The 16,502-nt window shown below is 39.1% G+C and overlaps 1 pseudogene; it reads right to left on the bottom strand.

Moving 5' to 3' along the window:
* Window positions 1-3,483: 3,483 nt before the first annotated feature.
* LOC117095337 lies at window positions 3,484-3,732 on the bottom strand (annotated as a pseudogene).
* Window positions 3,733-16,502: the final 12,770 nt, after the last annotated feature.

The raw sequence follows: 16,502 nt of genomic DNA, 5'->3' as shown, positions 1-16,502 counted from the left end.
TGGAATTCAAGGCTGTCTATAGTTTAAGGACTGATTACTTCAACTTTAGAGGACATTGCTGTGAATTATGTTCTTTACGACTTGCAGAGCCCTATAGATTATTTACAATAAGAAAGTTGGATAAGATACAGAAAAGACTGAATTGCCTTTTAAATCTAAATTTAAATTTGACGGAACCCAAGCTTGCTCCTTTGCTGTGTGTTATCACATCTGCTTTGGGACCCACTAGATTGTCATTGTCATTTTCTTGACTGTCCCACTTCCTCAACTGTTCTGTTTTCCCACTGTCAGCAGTTTTCTGGCATCATTTCCTTAAAAGCCAGCCTAGACTTGTAACCTATCCCTTGGAGCACTCTCTCACCATTTTATTTTACTTTCCATCCATTGCACTCACCCAAGTCCTTAACCCTAGATCAATCCAACTTCTGACTAGACAGCTGTGATGGCTAATACCGAGTGTCAACTTGATTGGATTGAAGGATACAAGGTATTGATCCTGGGTGTGTCTGTGAGGGTGCTGTCAAAAAAGATTAACATATGAGTCAGTGGGCTGGGAAAGGCAGACCCACCCTTAATATGGGTGGACACAATCTAATCAGCTACCAGCTCTGCTAGAATGTAAACAGGCAGAAAAATGTGAAAAGAGAGACTGGCCTAGCCTCTTGGACTACACCTTTCTCCCCTGCTGGATGCTTCCTGTGCTCTAACATCAGACTCCAAGTTCTTCAGTTTTGGAACTCAGATTGGCTCTCCTTGCTCCTCAGCCTGCAGACGGCCTATTGTGGAACCTTTTGATTGTGTGAGTTAATACTTAATAAACTCCTTCGTAGATATGTATCTATTCCATTAATTCTGTCCCTCTAGAAAACCGTGACTAATACAACAGCTTTATCCCTTTTCTTTATATATATGTTTCCTTGTTTAGGTGTGTTTCTTGTAAGACATTTATAGCTGCATTTTGCTTTGTTTTTATTCCAATCTGAGAATAACAGTTTCTTAAATTGGTGAGTTTAACTTGTTTATATTTATCGTGATTACTGATTTATTTGGGTATATTTACATCACCATTTGAAAGAAATTTTATGTTTTTTCTTTGTGCTTTTCTTTTACTATTTTAGCATCACTTTTAAAAAAGAAATATTTCTTTTCTTTGTTTCAAAAATTTACATTTTTTTCTTATTCTTTGTTTGTTACCTTAAAAGTTTTAACATGCTGGCCGGGTGCGGTGGCTCACACCTGTAATCCCAGCACTTTGGGAGGCTGAGGTGGGTGGATCACCTGAGGTCAGGAGATCGAGACCAGCCTAATCAATATGATGAAACCCTGTCTCTATTAAAAATACAAAAATTAGTTGGGCGTGGTGGCATGCTCCTGTAATCCCACTACTCAGGAGGCTGAGACAGGAGAATCACTTGAACTCAGGAGGTGGAGGTTGCAGCGAGCTGAGATAGCGCCATTGCACTCCAGCCTGGGCAACAAGAGCAAAACTCCATCTCAAAAAAAAAAAAAAATTTAACATACTTACTTAACATGCCTATTTAACTAACATTAATAAATATTTCTATTCTCCCTCAGAACAGTATAAACACTATGGAATAGTTGAGCTCTGACATCCCTATCCTGTATTCCATGTTGTTGCTTTCTAGAATTTTAGTTCCATCTTGTTTTTAATCCCTCCAATTACTACTATTTGAACAAAAATTTAGTTTTATATATACATATAGAAAAGTACAGAAATCATAACTATGCACTTGAAACATTTTCAAAAAGGAAATATAACTCAGGTAACAACCACTCAGATCGAGAAAGAGAATATTACTAGCACCCCAGAAGCCCCACAAAGCGGTTCTCAGTCACCACCCCTCTCAAAAGTAATCTTGATCCTAATGTCTGTGATCATTGATTAGTTTTGCCTGTTTTGAACTTTATATGGACTCTTTTGTCTGGCTTCTTTCCATTAACATTGTTTTCGAGAGATTCATCTATGTCTTTAGGTGTAGCAGTAGTTTGTTTATTCCCATTGCCTTAAATTATTCCATTGTATGAATATATATAATTTATTCATTCATTCTTCTATTGATGGACAGTTAAGTTGGTTTTAGTTTGTCTGTTACGAATAGTCTACTATGAATATCTTGTCTTTTGTACTGTTTCTGGGCACATGCTCTTAGGTACATGTTTGTATGTACCCATTTCTGTTGTGTATATCTAGGAATGGAATTGCTGAGTCATTAGACACACAATTTACATTTTCACCAATAGTGTATGAGAGTTTTGTGAAGTGCCTGTTCAAATTCTTTCTGTGGTTTGTACTTGTTTATCATTAGATCATTTTTAGATAAGATTACTTTTTACTGTGGAATCCTGTGTGTCTGGGGTTGTGAATATATACTCTGGAGTGTTTTGTGGATGTGTATTAAGTTCTGCACTTACTTCTGCTGGGACTCTAAGTGTACAATTTTTGGCTTGGGATTCTAGCACATAAGGATGGTACAAATTTGTACCTCACACCTGGAAGGGACACATGCTTAATGTATCGATTTCTCACTGGGAGAGTTTTCTACCTTTATCCAAAGACTGAGGCAGATAGCACATCTTCTTCTACTACTTTGTGATGGTGGCCAGAGATTTTCTAGACTAGTACTGTCCAGTAGAACTTTCTGTGCTGATGGAAGTGTTCTATATGTATGCTGTCCAACATGGTAGCTACTGGTACTCAGTAACTCACATGTGGTTATTGAATACTTGAAATGTGTGACTGAATAATTGAATTTACATTTTGCTGAATTTTATTTTATTTTTTTGGGATAGAGTCTCACTCTGTTGCCCAGGGAGGAGTGTAGCAGTGTGATCTTGGCTCACTGCAACCTCCACCTCCTGGGTTCAAGCAATTCTTCTGCCTTAGCCTCCTGAGTAGCTGGGACTACAGGTGCTCACCACCATGCCTGGCTAATTTTTTGTATTTTTAGTAGAGACGGGGTTTCACCATATTGGTCAGGCTGATCTTGAACTCCTGACCTCATGATCCGCCCGCCTCGGCCCCCCAAAGTGCTGGGATTACAGGCGTGAGTCACTGCGCCCGGCCCAGATCTCAGTCTTATTTCTTTTCTCACTCTATATATCTTCCCAGGGTGATTTCATTCCAATTTATGGCTCATATTTTATGAGCTGATGACTCCTAAGTTTGTTGTCATTTTTGAAGCATTAACTATCTTCCCTGTGTTTCCTCTTCCTCATTGGTTTAGCCCTCATCTCTGCAAAAACAAAAAGTAGAAACAAAAAATACAAAGCAGCAGGTTTTTCTAGGCTCATAATTTTTTTCAAGTTTCAGTTATTGATTAATTAAAGTGTAGTCTTCAACACGTTATATCAACGTGATTTTATGTATTTAGAGGATAAATACTTCCTGGTTAAGTGGAAAATTGTGTGGATGACTTCTGGAAAACCTTCATTCTAAAGCAGCTTTATAGTGAAACATTTCACTTAGAAATCTGGACCTTCTTTATTCAGTTTGCTGTAATCCAAATGCACTGAGTAGAACTTGTATTGATCCTTGGGACCCAGTTTGTTCCAGGGCGCTGGGTTATTCTTTCTGTCCCAACTAACATCTGGATTGAACAATGCCAGACACAAGAGATACACTGCTGCTCCAGGACCTCCAGCTCCAATAAATACAAAGAGGGGCATCAAGCTTGGCTGCTTCTTGGAATAACTGAGGATCTAGCAGAGCATGTTTGCGGCAGAGGCCCTCGACTGGAAATGAGAGAACCAACCTAGCCACCAGGTCCTGGGCTAAGTAGTATTTGGCTCCTAAGTTTTGAGAGCAAGCTCTAAAACTCCAGTGAACAGTTAGCTGCATGCTGTATTTAGGCAGACCCTTGACCCAGTCCTTCCCTAATTTGTCTTCAAAATAATTGTGGGGGCACTGAAGAATTGTGGGACACTGGCATGAAGAAGAATCTTAGAGATATTCTTTGATCTAGTTCAATTAATTAATCAATCAATTGACAAAAACTATATACATTGATGGTGTACAACATGATGTTTTGATATATGTATACATTGTGGAATGGCAAAAGCAGGATAATTGACATATAAATTACCTCACATACTTACCCTTTTTTTTTTTTTTTTATGATGAGAACTTTGGTCTGTTTTTCTGGTGAATAATATGTAGTAGGACTGGTACCAGAATCAGGTCATCCAGAGATGTTCTGTCTGCTGCCATCAACTCAGGACCTCAGAAGGTGGTACTCCTCCCTTAAAGGTGAATTATTTTAACTAAAGAAAACAAAGAGAAATCCTTATTTCTAGATGAAATAAGAACCAACAGGAAATTCCAGGAGATTTCAGTTATATCAGTTGTTACAGTTGCTATATAGTGATATAACATCCGTTACAATGAAAACAGCAAGTATATATTTAATACACTTTTACAAAGTCCCCATATTTTCTTTTCTTCTCTTTCTTTCTTTTTGTTCTTGGAGGGTAGCAAGGTCTATTGTAAAGAGCAAAAGAACAAAACTTCCACAGCGTGGAAGGGAACCCAAGCGGGTTGCAGCTGCTGGCTGGGGTGACCAGCTTTCATTCCTTTATTGGCCCCTCCCATGTTCTGTTTTTGTCCTATCAGAGTGCCCTTTTTTCAATCTTCCCTGTGATTGGCTACTTTTAGGATCCTGCTGATTGGTGCATTTTACAGAGCGTTGGTTGGTATGTTTTGCAGAGTGCTGATTGGTGCATTTTACAATCCTCTTGCTAGCTACAGAGTACTGATTGGTGCGTTTTACAATCCTAGCTACAGATTGTTGATTGGTGCGTTTTACAATCCTCTTGTAAGACAGAAGAATTCTCCAAGTCCCCACTTGACCAAGGAAGTCCTGCTGGCTTCACCTCTCAATCCCCCCTCTAAACAGGGCATCCCAGCTGAAAAGTCCCCATATGTTCTTTTAGTAATCATTTTAATGTGTGTGTGAGAAAAGGACACTATTAAAAGAAACTTTTCAACTTTTCTAATCCTGTGTCTACTTTTAGCCAATATTTGTGAGCATCAATCATATCCCTCCTCAGTAATTATATTTTATTGTTTCCTCCCAGGTCATGTGAAAGACTGTGTATAATTCAGAAGAGATATTTCTATGGTGAAAAAAAATACCCCATATTTAAATCAATTCAAGTTTCTTCTTGACATCTAGGCTGTATCTAGGACACATCTGGACATCTGGAAACATCCAAATTTGACTGACTTTTCCAGTTTACAGCAGAACATTTAGTAAATAAAAGAATGAGAAATTTGTACTAATCATATTTTTTTAAAAAGTCAACAGCATTTCAGTGGGGCTGATATCCTCATGGCCTGGCCTTTATTTCTTGCCACATGTCAGACTTACCCATGTTGGTGGAGGAGGCTGACATTCAAAGGGTGTGGTTTTTGAGGTTGCCACATGCCTTGCCATGACTTAAAATATCTCTCTCTGACTGCCAGATGGCCTGGGGAAGCACCAAACACAGGATCCACTGACCTCAGAACTTGGTGCTTTAGGAAAGGAGCCTCTTTCAGGGTCCTTCTTAAATTTCTGTTTCTAAATATCTGAAGCACATAAAGCCTTAAACTGAGATTTTGAGCTGCTTCTCCTCGCTTTACTGAAAGCAGAGGGTGAGAATTAATTTCGGGCACAGATAGTAAATGCTGACTTTTCATTGTTCCCTTGAGAACACTTTACTCTCCAAAAGAAAGTCTCCCTTCTTCAGCCCAAATCTTGTGGAAATGGTGCACATGAGGTGTGGAGAAACCCCATGGGAAAACTGGGAGTCTACAAACAGGCCTAGTCTTTGAGGATGCTCAGCAGGGGTGGAGGAAGAAGCCTCAGGTATCTCTTCAGGTCCGATTCCCTACTGGATATAGATATACAAAATGTAATTTACTTCCAGTTATTGAATGATAATGTCTTGAAACATTAGAAAAATAGTCATCTTGAAGGAAAAGGCAAAGAAGATTATTTGGAGAGGAGTAGATTTTTTTCTGTTTGTTGAGTGGAAAAGTGAGATAAATTGGTTTGAAAAGAGAAAAGTAAATATATTGCAAGGGAGACTTTATTCATTAAACTTAGTTGAGCATCTACTAAGTGCCAGAGATAGTTCTAGTCTCTGGAGATATAATAGTTAGTGGACTAGATGAACGTGTTCTTTGACCTTATGGACTTCTCAGTCAAGTGAAAGGGCATGGAGGGGCCCTAACCCAGTGAGTGTGTGCAGCGAGGGATCTAGAGGAGATTTCTCTGAAGGAGTGATATTTAAACCAAGACCTGAATAGGGTTAGACGGACAAAGCCCCCAGTTTAGTTTGGCTTCATTTTCAATGATCCCATTACAAAGCAAAACAAAACAAAAATTCAGTTCTAAATCCTGTGTTTTTTTCTACTTTAGATTATTACCTGCCTGAGATACAACTCTGATTTCAACAAGAGACAATTGGATTGCTATTTTTCTCTCTCCTTTGACTTGGTATTTATTATTTCTCATCTCTCATTGTATTATGATTTATTGGTTTACATCTGTCTCTCTCTATAGATTAGGAGTCACTAAAGGCCAGGGACGGTCTTAATAGTCTTTGTTCAGGCACCACATAGCCCTAGGATGAATAAATAAAGGAGTCAAGATGAATGAATAAAAATAACAGTTGTTCTCATGGCATCATTCTGCATCGAGAAAGTGTCATATCAAACTATTCTTCCATCCAATCTATTTAATTGCACAACTAACCGAATCTCCCATCCAGTCTATTCAATAACACTAATGCATTGAGCATCTACCATGTACAGGCCACATGTTTGTCATGGGGATGTAATGGTGAGCAAAATAGACGAGGCATTGGCTCTTGTGGAGTGTACAGTCTGATGGAGGAAGACAAACTTTATATAAATAATCACTCAAATACTTAATTCCTAATTCTATCAAAAGAAACAATGTAGGTAAAAATATTGAAATAAAAGATTTGAGTTGAAAATGGCAGGAAAATTTAAAGTTTTGCCAAGTTTTTGGATGCCTATAAGAAATGTGTCTTATATTTGCTTCCTCTTTTCCCTTCTAGCCTCTTGCAGTAATTGAGTTTGTAAAATCAAAAACCCATTTTTTGGGCAGACACCAGCTAATCGTTAGTGGTACTTTGATTTTCCCCAAAGTTGTTTTCTCGTCATCCAGATAACTATTAAGCAAGTCAGAATCCAATTTTGCACGGAAGTTTTAAGGCTCTAAAAAATTACCATCGCCTATAATCAGGGATATTATTCCTGCACATTAAGAGTATGAGAGGATATGCCAGGAAAGGGAAATGGAAGAAGAAAACAAACAAACCAAAAAAGCAAATGAGATGACAGATGGATATAGAGATAGAAAATAGGAGTAATAATAATTTGCACTGCTCTCCAAATGTCAGAAAGACTACTCTTTTTTTTTTTTTTTTAAGAAAGACTACTCTTAGAAGCTTATGAGATAATTATACACAAAACAGGATACACATATTTTTTTGGCTCCAGATCTAAGAAAATAACTCTTCAGTATTAGAAGATGAACATTGAAGGAACAAACTGACCTTGATATAGTAGGACAATAAACTACTATTAAGTTGATATTTCATAGTTCCCTTTGAAATTTTTGGATGTAAATCAGGATTCCTCTTACTCCACCCAGTGTTCTTTCCCTTTCTTTCCACATTTTTCTCGTTTTTGATTTTTTTTCTTTTCTTGTTTTCGGAATGCTATCATGTGGATCTCTGAACTGTGCTGCTAACACACATGATATATATGCTACTGACAATAAGCAAGTATGAAGGTGAGAGGGCACATGAAATGGTGTGATGACACTGGATAATGGTATTCACAGATATTTTACTTCTCAGGTAAAAGAAACTGCTAATCATTTGAAAAGGAAAGGCATATTTGTTACTGTTGCTTAATACTGTAAAATGTTTGATGAAAATACTGTCTTCTTTATTCCTAGTCTGGTATTGAATTGCTTACCATTTAAAAAAAATATGAGCGCTGAGTTAGTAAGAATAAAGACAGCAAGAGAGATAGAAAGAAAGACAGAGTAAAAGAAGTGAACTGGGCGCAGTGGCTCACACTTGTAATCCCAGCACTCTGGGAGGCTGAGGTGGGTGGATCACCTGAGGTCAGGAGTTCGAGACCAGCCTGGCCAACATGGAGAAACCCTGGGTCTACTAAAAATATAAAAATTAGCTGGGCATGGTGGTGCATGCCTCCAATCCCACCTACGTGAGAGACTGAGGCAGGAGAATCGCTTGAACCAAGGAGGCGGAGATTGCAGTGAACCAAGATAGCACCACTGGCCTCCAGCCTGGGTGACAGAGTGAGACTCCATCTCAAAAAAAAAAAAAAAAAAGAAAGAAAAGAAAAAAAAAAATAGAAGTATGGGACACTACTCACTGCTTCACTATTGTAGTAGACTTCCTCCACCTCCCCAATGAGCCTCCCATTTGTGTTTACCTTGTCAACCATGGAGGACAACCAAATAAGAACCTTATACAGGGTGCACTTCATATGCCATTAGTCATGCATCCTCAACAGGGGCTATGTCACCCCCAAGGAAGTGAAAATTGGTCATGAGTATATGTAATCTTACTTTTTAATGTATAAAGCTATATATACATATATATATGTATATAAAACACATAGATACATAGTTTATATAATATTAAAATTTCATGGGGGCAATTAAGAAAAAACGTCTGAAAATGTTTTTTAGGGGGACAACAATAATGAAAACAAATGATTGAGAGACACTGGCCTTAATTGTATCTTCATGCTTTGTAGAGGAGGTAATTTACTTCTGGGTGAAGCGACTTTATCTTAAAGAGCTTGATATTTATACTGCAACACCAACTAGGAAATGACCATTATTGAATGAAGCTAAAATGGTACCATGACTACCAAATGGTGGAGAAGCTTGAGGCAAATGGATAGGCTTCTCAATAGCCTTATTATAAACCCAACAAATATAGCCCCAAATCGACTATTTGTACTGGAAATAAAGAAGTCATAAGAGGTAAATCAGTTTTGGCTTATTTGCAGATTTTTTTTTTTTCCCCCGAGACGGAGTCTTGCTCTGTTGCCCAGGCTGGAGGGCAGTGGCACAAACTTGGCTCACTGCAACCACTGCCTCCCAGGTTTAAGCAATTCTCCTGCCTCAGCCTCCCGAGTAGCTGGGATTACAGGCACACACCACCACGCCCGGCTACTTTTATTTTTATTTTCTATTTTTGGTAGAGACGGGGTTTCACTATGTTGGCCAGGCTAGTCTCGACCTCCTGACTTTGTGATCTGCTCACCTCGGCCTCCCAAAGTGCTGGGATTACAGGCCGTTAGCCACCGTGCCTGGCCTGCAGATTTTAATTTACAGAATCTATAATTTCAGGGATACATGTACAGTAGCATTTTCACAACTGACTCTCACTTAATTGACTTGCCAGATTAATAGAGGTTCTCCACATCCTCTGTAATACATCCCGCTGAGGTCCATGGCACTTTGCACACTCTATGTTAGTAGGCTACTCACTATTATACCCCACGCTTCTGTTATCTTCAGTTTTATGCTTACTTAGAGTAAACTTGGTTTATTCCCAAACCCATTTATACTGGTTGCATTCGTTACTATACTTAGTTATTATTTAATGAAATAAGAGGTAAGCCTATGAATGCAAAAGGAAAGAGGATTATTGTTTCTACAAAATGCAAATTGAATGCTTTAAGAAAGAGTCAGTAAGGAAAGTCACAATTTAAATTAAGAACAGTCAATGTGATTCTATGCTTCTTCCAAGCCGTGTTCAAATACAGGTACAGAATAGGCAGAGCATGAAGGAGGTAGAGAAGGTATAGGGAATTAAAGGTGTACCTAATAGGTTAATGAATACCGTGATGAATATTGGACTTTAAGCTGGTTAAGGAGAAAAACAAGAACATGAAAGTCTTGAGAGGTGATGATAAGATGGTAGGCTTTGTCAACTGGAGGGCATTGGGTTATAGTCAGAGTCATCTGAAATATTACAGGTTGTGATAGAGGATGAAATGCTTGAAATTAAGATTATGAAGGGGGTTCAGTTAATGGTAGTAATGGTAATGACAAGAAGGGATTAGGTGGTGAAGTGCTGTAAAGGACAACTAAATAGGGGTAAACAAAAAGACAGCAGAGGTCAGGTTATTGGACGGATACTGAAATCACCAATAATTACCCCAGGAATGTAATTGGAGGGAGACAGTGAAATGATCAAAGAATAGAGTGTCATGTAATTCCGTAAGCAATGTCGGTAAGTGCCAGAGATACTCAGAGGACAGAAAACATTATGTGTTGCCATGGTTGGAAAAGCATTGTGGAGGAATGGGGATTGCATCTGAGGGTTGAAGGCCGAATAATCAGTCGGGATAGATGGAGAGGACAGGGGAAGGTGTTTCAGGTTATGAGTCACAGAGTGAGCAAAGGCCAAATGGCAGGAAGGAGCATGGTATGTTTTTGATGTCAGTGAGTTTAGGAGGTGTGATGGCTTTGGATTGTAAAAGGTTTGGAATGCTAGACCAAGGTGGTTGGTTTTTTTTTTTTTTTCCCACTTTTTCTATAGAGGAGTAATTATTGTTTGGCTGCTGCCTTTTAGAATTCTCTCAATGGGGTAATCTTTTTTGTTTGTTTGTGTCTTAGAGAGACAGGGTCTTGCACTGTCACCCAGGCTGAGTGCAGTGGCTCTGTCATAGCTTACTGTAACCTGGACTCAAGTGATCCTCTCACCTCAACCTCCCAAGTAGCTAGGACTACAGGTGTGCACCACTATGCTTGGCTAGTTAAAGAAAAATTATTTTTGTCGAGTCAGGGCCTTGCTATGTTGCTCAAGCTGTTCTTGAACTCCTGGCCTCAAGGGATCTTCCTGCCTCAGCCTCCTGAAGTGCTGGAATTACAGGCATGAACCATCATACCCAGCTTCAATGAACTAATCTTTACTGATATTATCCTTTGAGTGAGAATTTATTCTTGTATTAAAATCTTAGGTTGTGAGAAATTGCCTTCATTTGTAAACATAGGTCAATAGTCATGCATGTTAAAATATAAAGAGGCAGATGGAAATAGATCAGAAAGTTAGACTACAAAAATTGAGTCTGAATCCAAGCTCACTTAGTGGCTGTATTCTCAGAAGCTTGTGCCTGTTGAACTTCAGATTCTTTATCTTTGAACCCAGATCTTAGAGCTCTTCATCTTAGAATGCCACCCCTTCATATTTCTGATTTTTTTTTTTTTTTTTTTGAGATGGAATTTTGCTCTTGTTGCTGAGGCTGGAGTGCAATGGCACGATCTCGGCTCACTGCAACCTCTGCTTCCCAGGTTCAAGCGATTCTCCTGCGTCAGCCTTCTGAGTAGCTGGGATTACAGGCATGTAATCCACCACGCCCAGCTAATTTTGTATTTTTAGTAGAGACGGGGTTTCTCCATGTTGGTCAGGCTGGTCTTGAACTCCCACAGGTCATCTGTCAGCCTTGGCCTCCCAAAGTGCTGGGATTATAGGGATGAGCCACTGCGCCCAGCTGATATATTTTTTTTTTCCTGAAGAACTAAAAGTAAACTGAGTTAACTCTGTCACAACCACTTCCTTTTGACTTCCCATGTAGTATCTATTGATTTGAGAAGAGATATTAAGCTCTCACAAGACTCTGACTATAGGGACGTTTTGACCAAAGTCTTCTGTGTCTTTAGCCAAAACAACATGGAAGGTCAGACTATCAGAAGGCTGCTAAATGAGGTGTAATCAAAATAAGGGTAATTTTTCTAAATGAGACAAATGTGTATTGATATTGGGCTTTGCATGACCTATGGGTCCATCCCCAAATGGGTCTTCCTGTCCTTCTTCATCAGTTATTTCAATCATGGTCCAGATGGGAAAGAGATGGCACAGTCAAAGGTTTCCTTGAAGAAAAAGAGACTTCAACAAAGGGACTCCTTGTAGGGCTGCAGGTAGGATTAAGGGGACTAACAAAGATGATGAAGCACCTAGGGGACTAGCATCGTTGGGAAGCTGTTACTTCTGCTCCTAGGCCTGCAGGGACAAGGAGAGTGAGTGGTGTTAAAGAACCAGAAAGAACAGTAGCCCTGGGAGAGGGGCATCTATAGAAGAGAAGCTGTGGACATAAGTAGAGGAATGCATCCACTTAGGGAAAGAGTAGGCAGAGCAAATACTCTGGTCTCTCTCTTTTCACCCTTGAATATCCTGCAATTGGTGGAGCCCAACTGGAAGCCAGAAAGCAAGAAAGCCTAGATGATGCGGTCCAAGGTGGTCAACTCCTGAGAGACAGCGAAGAAGAGAAGTGATAAAAATAGATCTGGACAGGCAAAAAGAGAACAACCAGCACCCTGCCTCAACCTCCCAAGTAGCTGGGACTACAGGTCTCGATCTCCTGACATCATGATCCGCCCACTTGGCCTCCCAAAGTGCTGGGATTATAGGCGTGAGCCATCGTGCCCGGCCACATAGAGGTGTTTATAGTATTCTCTGATGGTAGTTTGTATTTCTGTGGGATCAGTGGTGATATCCCCTTCATCATTTTTTATTGTGTCTATTTGATTCTTCTCTCTTTTCTTCTTTCTTAGTCTGGCTAGTGGTCTATCTATTTTGTTAATCTTTTCAAAACACCAGCTCCTGGATTCATTGAATTTCTGAAGGGTTTTTCATGTCTCTATCTCCTTCAGTTCTGCTCTGATCTTAGTTATTTATTGTCTTCTGCTAGCTTTTGAATTTGTTTGCTCTTGCTTCTCTAGTTACTTTACTTTTGATGTTAGGGTGTCCATTTCAGATCTTTCCCACTTTCTGATATGGGTATTTAGTGCTATAAATTTCCCCCTTAACACGGCTTAACTGTGTCCCAGAGATTCTGGTACTTTGTTCTCATTGATTTCAAAGGACTTCTTTATTTCTGCCTTAATTTTGTCATTCAGGAGCAGGTTGTTCAGTTTCCATGCAGTTGCGCTGTTTTGAGTGTTTCTTAATCCTGAGTTCTCATTTGATTGCACTGTGGTCTGAGGGACTGTTTGTTATGATTTCCGTTCATTTGCATTTGCTAAGGAGTGTTTTACTTCCAATTATGTGGTCGATTTTAGAATAAGTGCTATGCGGTGCTAAAAAGAATGTATATTCTGTTGATTTGGGGTGGAGAGTTCTGTAGATGTCTATTAGGTCCACTTGGTTCAGAGCTGAGTTCAAGTCATGAATATCCTTGTTAATTTTCTGTCTCGTTGATCTGTCTAATATTGAATGGGGTGTTTAAGTCTCCCACTATTATTGTATGGGAATATAAGTCTCTTTGTAGGTCTGTAAGAACTTGTTATCTGGGTGCTCCTGTTTTCAGAGCATATATATTTAGGATAGTTAACTCTTCTTGTTGCATTGATCTGTTTACCACTATGTAATGCCCTTCTTTGTCTTTTTTGATCTTTGTTGGTTTAAGTCTGATTTATCAGAGACTAGGATTGCAACTCCTGCTTTTTTTTGCTTTCCATTTGCTTGGTAAATACTCCTCCATCCCTTTATTTTGAGCCTGTGTGTGTCATGGGTCTCCTGAATACAGTACACTGATGGGTCTTGACTCTTTATCCAATTTTCCAGTCTTTGTCTTTTAATTGGGGCATTAGCCCATTTATGTTTCAGGTTAATATTTTTATGTGTGAATTTGATCCTGTTGTCGTGATGCTAGCTGGTTATTTTACATATTAGTTAATGCAGTCTCTTCATGGTGACTTTATATTTTGGTTTTGTTTTGCAGTGGCTGGTACCAGGTTTTCCTTTCCATATTTAGTGCTTCCTTCAGGAGCTCTTGTAAGGCAGGCCTGGTGGTGACAAAATCCCTCAGCATTTGCTTGTTAAACAGACATTTTTCAAAACAAGACATACAAATGGCTAATAAAGATATGAAAAAATGTTCAACATCGCTGATCATCAGAGAAATGCAAGTTAAAACCACAGTGAGATACCATCTTACACCAGTCAGAATGGCTATTAATAAACAGTCTAAAAACAGCCAATAATGGTGAGGAGAAAAGAGAATGCCTATATACCATTGGTGGGAATGTAAATTAGTACAGCCTTTATGGAAAACAGTATGGAGATTTCTCAAAGAACTAAAAATAGAACTAGCATTTGATCCAGCACTCCTACCACTGGGTATATACCCAAAGGGAAAGAAATCATTATGTCAAAAAGATACCTGCCCTCCTATGTTTAGCACAGCACTAATCATAGTGGCAAAGATATGGAATCAACACAAGAGTCCATCAACAGAGGACTGAATAAAGAATATAGGATATAGCTACACATGGGATATATATATATACACACACACATATATGTATAAAAGGTGGTGTGTACGTGTGTACATATATATACACACACACACACACACACAGATATACACATACACATCCACAGATACCATAGAATAATACAGAGCCATAAAAAAGAATGAAATCATTTGCAGCAACATTGATGGAGCTAGAGGTTATTATTCTCAGTGAAATAACTAATAAACAGAAAGTCAAACACATATGTTCTCATTTAAAAGAGGAAGCTAAACAATGTACACATGGACATATAGAGTGAAATAACAGACATTAGAGACACCAAAAGGTGGGAGGGTGGGAAGTGGGTGAGGGTTGAAAAGTTACCTATGGGGTACAATTCTCACTATTTGGATGGTGGGTATACTGAAAGCCCAGACTTCACCACTATGCAATATATGCATGTTAGAAACCTGTATTTGTTCCTCCTAAGTATATATATTTTTAATTTTAAGAGTTATCGGGACAAAAACATAAGGGTATTCCTTACCTTTCAGTTGCAAGACGTCTAATATGGTGTATCTCTTTAGAGCTTGAGTGGAGTCACTTAGGAAATGGTGGAGTGGCCCAAATGGCTCCGGGAAGTCATAATTAACTGTGCTTCATAAAAGTGTACCTGTATTTTTCTGGAGAAATTCCAGATTTGTTAAATCCACACAAGCCCTTGATATTCAAGGACGTATGCATCATGATGAAACAAACAACCTTAGTCAATCAATGAACAGACTGAAGTCCCAACCACATTGCTTGCTAGAGAAAAATATAATACAGGTGACCAAATTCTATAGGTTGTTTGAAACATAACAGGAACTAAGGTTGAAAATAAGATCCTGTGAGGGAGTTGAGTGAGGAATGAATCTCAAGGCCTTCACCACTTACTGCTCTCTGGTCAGGATTTTTCTCTCCAATCTGAGTAAATTGCCCTCATTCTTCCAGGTTCAGAGTAAACAGAACCTCTTCAAAGATACTGTCTCCAGCCATCATAGACTACACACACACACTCCCCACTTCTGACCCATCTAAACCAAGTCTCCCTGCTATAATGTCCACTGCACTCTATACGGCATAGTGGGAATGCCAAGAAAAAAAGTAACTACATTTGTGTTTGTGCCATTAAGTGTTATGTGTAAATGTCTGTGTCCTCCAGTAGGCTATAAACATGATGAGGATGAATCCATGTCTCTGTCATTTCCAGCTGTATCCCCTCTGTCTAGCTCATAGTAAGGGCTCAATAAGGCATTTACTGAAGGAATGAAACACCCACCGTTGCTCTCTGACCCCCAATTAATATGCCTGCAATTGTGAATCTTTTTCTCTCTGGTACTCTGGCCATAGTAATCTTACCATCCCTGGTTTCCCAGGGATATGATAATAGATATATTCTTGCTGAAAATAGCATTTTGCCACTAGCTAGGATGTATATATTGCTGTCTGTTCTCTACCCTATATTCCTGTCTGAGCTGTGCTCAATGATACAGAAGACTCAAAGACCTAACACCTTCACAACTCATTTCTCTTACAGCCAAGGCCAGAGTCATGCTTAGCTACTCAGCATCTCCCTCCTCTTTCTCCTGGGCCTCCTGTGGTTCCCATCTGGACCTTGAGAGATGAGGAGCTTCCTGCACAGAATGCAAACCCAGACTCAGTTTACCATTTAGAATGCAGAACAGGAAAGGTAACTGACTTGGGAATTCCAGCAGCTAACACACAGACTTGAAATCTCACAGATTTAGGGATCAAATGTAGTTGGACCACTTTCTAGTTATATAATAATCTCAGAAAGTCACAGCCGCAATTCCTCATGTGTCAAATAGGGATGAGAATACCTCACTCGATATATTGTCCATATCTTACACAAAGTGTAAATCTCCCCTGCCTTTAAGACACAAAGAAGGTTTGATGAATCTCCATTTCACACTTACTGTAGGGGCTGAATAAATCTTTGTTGGAGCAACCAGAATGTATCCTTGAATATATGTTCGATATATTTATGTGGATTGATTTTACTCTACAGCATGAATGCCACCAGAACCCTGTTTTTAAATTAACATAGTATTCCTCCTTGATGTACAATCCTTTAATAACATATACCAGTATAAACTGCAAAGTGTCATTGAAGAGTCT

The sequence above is a fragment of the Trachypithecus francoisi genome, unplaced genomic scaffold (assembly GCF_009764315.1).
Source record: "Trachypithecus francoisi isolate TF-2019V2 unplaced genomic scaffold, Tfra_2.0 Lachesis_group13, whole genome shotgun sequence".
NCBI lineage: Eukaryota > Metazoa > Chordata > Mammalia > Primates > Cercopithecidae > Trachypithecus > Trachypithecus francoisi.
This window is presented reverse-complemented; position numbering and strand designations above follow the sequence as displayed.